This window comes from Orycteropus afer, unplaced genomic scaffold, assembly GCF_000298275.1.
Source record: "Orycteropus afer afer isolate SDZICR_OR568_19922 unplaced genomic scaffold, OryAfe1.0 scaffold00744, whole genome shotgun sequence".
In the NCBI taxonomy this organism is placed as follows: domain Eukaryota; kingdom Metazoa; phylum Chordata; class Mammalia; order Tubulidentata; family Orycteropodidae; genus Orycteropus; species Orycteropus afer.
In genome coordinates this window covers 800,010-806,123 of record NW_006922331.1, presented here as the reverse complement: position 1 = coordinate 806,123, position 6,114 = coordinate 800,010, and the positions used below count along the sequence as shown (strand labels likewise).

The 6,114-nt window shown below is 58.5% G+C and overlaps 1 protein-coding gene across 1 annotated transcript in view; it reads right to left on the bottom strand.

Moving 5' to 3' along the window:
- The window catches only part of RSPH14 (radial spoke head 14 homolog), a 75,270-nt gene that overhangs the window by 57,087 nt on the left and 12,069 nt on the right, over positions 1 to 6,114 (bottom strand). The window lies entirely within an intron of this gene.

The following is a 6,114-nucleotide window of genomic DNA, read 5'->3' as shown; positions in this document are numbered from 1 at the left end:
CACGGGGGTCAGCGTCAGACAGCTGTGGATGAGCGGCTGCCCGGAAAGGTGGCTTCGCTCCGGACCGAGGACCCTGCAGCCCAGAGCAAGGGTCCGCCACCACCTGGCCGCAGAGTCAGGGTCCAAGGCCGGCGCCGGGCCACGCTCCGTTCCTCGTTAACAGCTTCAAAATATGCAGCAACGACCAACACGGTTAAACACGGAGACCGTCTCCTCCAACCAGGCTGGCTTAGCGCAGCCGTATGCCGTCTGACGTTTTATAATTGATACCTGGTTTTTCTTCTCTGACAGCCTTTTTTTTTTTTTTCCCAAAATCTCATGGTGTTTCGCAGAAAAGAAAAGAAAAAAAAAAAACAGGAAATTTACACAGCAGTTCAATGTTCCTTTTTAAACGTAGATTTTACAAACTTTGTTTTCAGGTAGTCCTTTCTGTGTCTGGCTTGCTGAGCGTCCAAGTTGTCATTTGAACGAGACTGTCCCTCTGCTCCGAGGAAACCGGGCGGCCTGCGGGGTCACAAATGAGCTGTGTGTAACCGAGCCCCGCGGGGCGCTCCTGCCGCTGGGGCACTTCCGCTTCGTTCTTATTTAAGAAAATTAAGTGATGTATTTAGAAAGTCCTACACGGAAGAGCGAGTGAACAATGACTAACGTCCAGGTTTGAAGCATTGGTGACCTGTGACTTTGTCGTGCGGAGGACTGGGGCCGAGAGGAGTCTTCCGCCCGCCCCAGCCCCAGCCCGAGCATGGCCGGAGGGAGCCACCGTTCCTGTGATGGCTCAGCCTGCGTTGTCGCCTGAGGAGGGGCCGCCTGCGTAAACATGCACCCTGTGGGGGGCGCCAGCGCCTTGCCAAAGCCCCTCCTCTCGCCCCCTTTTGTTCCGTGTGTGCAAAGCCACGGCCCAGGACTTCATGCCACGCGCAGGGGAAGGAGGAGCCGAGTTCCAGATTATCTACTTTAAGAAAATAAAACACGTGAACGGTGCCAAGCCGTCCGGGTGTGCTGTGTGCGTGCCTCAGCGCCGGGGGACACCGAGCGCCGTCCCCCCTGCTCCTCCCCCACAGACACGCTGAGGTGACGTCACTTTGAAAGCACAGTCAAGTACAAACACCTTCCCAGAGCCGCGAAAGCAGGGAGGTCACCAGCCCATGTACCCGGAGCAGTGGGCTGGGACTGTGGGTGGGGGAACGAGGCTGTGCCACCCCCAGTGCCCCCACACGCAGCCTGAAGACAGGTGTGCTGAGACCAGAGTCACATCACAGAGCGAGACAGGCGTTTGGACAGCTGGGGGTGCCTGTGCCGGGAAGCTGTGGGAGCCTGCAGGGGGCTGGGGACATGATGTGCCGGCCCACTTTCTGATTGGGCTGGGGTCCCTTGTCAGAGGTGCCACGTGTGGCTGGAGGCACTGTGGCGAGGCCCAACACCATGCCTGGCTTTCACACGTTTTGTATTTAACACTCCACCCCGGCAGGTAGGTGGCAGTGCCTGTTTCCACCTAGGGACCGTGCCCAGGTCAAAGTCAGGGAGCCTGGAGCCACCTCCTCCGTAGCCTGTGTGCTTGCCCAGCTCTGCCAGGGCCACTTCCGATCATCACAGCTGTACACACAGCTGAGTGAGGGGCACACGCACACACAGTCACATACACATGCATGTGCACACGTACACACACACGAACATGCATGCTCATAGGTACACACGTATGTGCACATAGCATTGTCTACACATGTCCCTGCATCGTGTGCACACACACATGCATTACACATGCACACATAGGAACATGTGAATTGCACACACATGTATTGCATGCACATTAGTGCATTGTGCGTGTGTATACATGCATTGCATACATGTATTGCACGTGTAGACACATAGGCATGTGCACTCACCCTCATGCATGTGCACACGTCTGTGCCTGCAAATACACATTCACACATGCACTCACAAACACATGTTCATGTGTGCACACACCCATGCCCACACCCTAATATGCATGTGTACAATACATCCATGTACACACCCACATATGCATATCCCTTCTTGGGTTTCCAAGGTGTTATCACTATGGAAGTAGATTGCCCAGTCTTCCTTCCCAGGAGTGGCTGGTGGGTTTGAACCGCCAGCCTTCTGGTTAGCAGTCAAATGCCTTAGGCTCCACACCACCAGAGCTCCTACATACATGTACACACCCATGCATATGCAGACACATTTATATATGTGCACATGCACGCACACACCCCACCACCAGCCAGGCAAGTGTGGGCCAAGCCAGATACCCCCCTATGTGGAAACGCTATGTGGGAAGCACACCTCCCCATGTCAGCAAACGGCAAACCCCCAGGACTCAGGTGTGTGGGCAAAGGGGCACGTGATTTAGCATCTGTGAGGCTCTTTTTGTGCTTTAAAGCCGGCTGTGCAAACAGCAGTCATTTCACCCTAAGTATCTTCAAGCTGAAGATACACAGCTAACGGGAAACAAGGATGGTGCCTGCCTTGATGTCAAATGCGGCCCACTGGGAAAAGGACTTCCTCCTGACACCCAGCCCCTGGGCGCTGGCTCTGCAGGGCTCCCCACTCAATGGAAGAGCCTGAGGCCACACCCTCCCTGCCCACTCCCAGGCTCACTGGGCTGCGCTGACACCCTTCCCATCATTGTGGTCCAAGACCCACCCAACCTCAGGAGCCAGCTCAAAGCTGCCTCCCCCTCCAAGGGGCCTCCTGGGAGTCCCCACACCACCCACTCCGGCTTGAAGGAGGAAGAGTGTGCGCAAGCCCAGTGGGGTGCTGACCTCTTCCCGTTCCTCTGTAGCACCTGGTCAGTGGAGCACGGAGGAGCCACGAGCTGAGTGGTTAAGGTCACAACAGGTAAAGTCACCTGTCCCCATTAGAAAGGAGCTCACCATGAGTACAGGCCACCGTGAGACCCGCTGGAGTTGGGGGGGGAGGCAGGAGGCTGGGCCCGGACTTCTCTGCCATGCCCCCCCACCACATGCCCCCCAGGGTACCACCCTCCTCCCCTGTGGCCCGTGCGGTCACCTGAGATGGCACAGTGGGGTGAGAACCACAGTCACCATGACCCCGCTCCCACTGGCCTGGGCGGGGCTGTGAGCACTCATTGGTGCCCACCCCTCACTCGGGGAAGGCAGGCCCACCGCAGGTTACCCCATGCTGACTGTGCCTTAGGTGATCCCACCGGTGACTGGCTTTCCCGCCTGCTCAGGACCACCTCAAGAAGGCTGAGATGGGCCACCTGGCCTCAGAAGGAGCACAGGGTGTGGCTCTCGGCAGGAGAAGGAGGTGGGATGCAGAGGGTGGGGACTGTGGGAAGGGAGGCTTTCAGGCCTGGCACCAAGCAGCCTCCTCTGCCAACTTTAGGAAAGGGGGCTACTGCCAGGACGAGGACGTCCCTGGGGCCCCAGTGTACCCCATCCTGAAGCAGGTGGGGATAGAAAAAGTCCCAAAATGGACTTCCTCCTCCCTGTGGTGTCCCAACCAGGAATTCCCAGGAGCACAAGGTGGCTGCTGAGGGAGGAGGGGTATAGAGGACCTGGCCGAGGCCTGCCTGGGGCTGCAGCACCCCACCAACAGCACCCCACCCTGCTCCTCCAGCTATCCCCCCCCCACAGCTCCACTGCCCGGACACAGCACCTCAGATGTCCCTTGAGCCTAGATTGTCCGACTCCAGAGGTACCCCAGCCTCAAGATGACCAGGATCAGTGCTGAACCCACCCACCCCTCCAGCCTGCCCTAGCCCCTCTAAGTCTGAGGAGACGTGCCTGTGGGGGTCTGGGTTGTGACAAGGTTTGGGGTCCTCACTGGGGGGGCCCGCCGCATCCATTCGTCCAGGGCCCTGCCTGCTGACCGAAGGAAGGCAGAATGCATATGCTCCGGGTTTCACCCCCACCCCAGTGCAGACCCTGCCCAGACTCCCCGCCCCACACCTCCACGTGAAGGCACCTCTACCCCGGCAGCCCAGGACTCTCCAGCCCTTGCCCCTCTCCCACAGCCCTGCCAACCTCTCTGCTGCGCGTGGTTGTGCACTGACCGTGAGAAGGGCTTGTCCTGCCACCCAGGTAAGCAGGCATTTCTAACAAGCGTGGATGCCTTCTTTCCCTGAGAAAGGGCAGCTGACTGGCATGGTGAGGGGCGGCGTCGTACGGATACTGGGTTCTGGCCCCGGGATCTGCCTGTGGCTGGGGTGCCTCAGACGCACGGATCTGCTTATCTTGAAGGACCCAAGGATCCAGGGCTCTGGTTGCCTGAGCCTCCTCAGCCAGGGACCCCCTCCAGCCCGCAACACCCAGACCCCCCAGCCTGGGGGACGGGCTCGACTAAACTGTGAGAGCCCCCTCAGGACGGCAGGCTGGGCAGGGCCAGCAGACCCCTTGCTGGGGCCTGGGGCTGCCTGGGACGGTGGTGTCACGCCCGCGCCCCTCACTCGGTCTCTACAGTACCCACTGACATCTGGGCATCTGAGGGGACAGTGCAGAGACTGGGCGGCGATGAGAGAGAAGGCCGAGTGTGGGCCGTCAGCAACCATCTGAGACAAGACCCAGCACAGCCCACCGCTTCCCTTCCCGCAAGGCCCTGCCTGGTCCCAGGAGGCCCTTCCTGCCACCAGGCCACAGGACCCTGCAGCCCACTGGCTGCTTACACTGTGGGCCACCCAGGACTTGGCCGAGGTGGAAAAGGGCTTGTGTCACCGCTGAGCAGTCCTGCTTGCAGCTGCCACGGAGCAGGGCCCGCCGAGGGCCAGGGCGGCCAGAGCAGGGAGGGGGCCCATGGGGCTCGGAGCCAGGGATGGGGGGGCCGCAGGGCAGTTTCTCCAGGGGGCCCAGGGATGTTCAGCTTTCCAGTCACAGTATGAGCTAATACTGTAATACCCCCAATTCCAGTATGAGCTCTTTCTTCCCACAGGACACCTCACCACAGAATGAGAGCCGTTTTCGTGGGGGTTGGCAGGAGTGGCGAGACAGAGAATCTTCCGGAACACTGGGCAGGCACTGTGGGCCAGCGTGCGGAGCTGAACAAGACAACTGGGATCCACCTCCCCTGCGGCTACACGGACCCAGGGCACAACCGTAAAGCGTGGCAGGGATATGGTGGTGGCCTGAAGCAGCACCCCCCCCCGTGTGCCCTGCCCTGCCACACAGGCAGCCCTGAGACCAGTCCTGCCACACCCCCTGCTGGTCACTCTGGGAAATCACACAGCAAGTTAAATGGCCAGGATGTGGATGGCATGGGAGCTGGTGCAGGGAAAGTGCCCTGTGTATTTGAGTGAAGACCAAGTCGGCTCACTGTAGCCAGAAAACAGCTAACAGATGATCCTCAAAACTACGGTGCGACCAGTTGCCATGGGTGACCCCGCGTCATGGTGACCTTGAGTCACGGTGACCCACGTGTGTCAGCGTAGAACAGTACCCCACAGGGTTCTCAGTGGCTGCTCTTTGAGGAGGAGAGCTCCAGGCCTTTCTTCCAAGGCCTCTCGGTGGACTTGAACCTCCCCCCTTTGGTTAGCAGCCGAGCACGGTCACCACTGCACTGCCCAGGGGCTCCTGATGGACCACAGAGCTTTAGTAACAAAGTTACTGCTGACTGTCAAGCCTCTGATGGTGAAGGTTGGGTGTCAACGTGGCTGGGCCAGGATGCTCAGTGGTCTGTCAGTTATGATGTAGTCATCCCCCACGATGAACCTGATACAATGTAATCACCTCCATGAGGATATCTGCTAGGAGCAGCCAATCAGTGGACAGGGCACTTCCTCAGGGGTGTGGCCTGCTTCCACTGTATACATGGACGTCTGGCAAAAGCTCTCTGGCTTTTTTCTCCATCTTGATCCTGCATCTCATTCATCATCATCTGACCTCCAGTTCTTGGACTTGAACCAGTGGCCCGCCATGTTGCCTGATGATCTTGGGTTCATCAGCCCTTGCAGCAACATGAGCCTAATATTTGACCCATGGACTTGGGACTTGCCAGCCTCCACCACTGTGTGAGCCATTTCCTTTAATGAAATATATCAATATCTCTCTCTCTCTCTCTCTCTCTCTCTCTCTCTCTCTCTCCTCTCTCTCTACCTCCCTTTCTCTCTCCTTCTCTCTCTTTTTCTCTCTCTCTCTC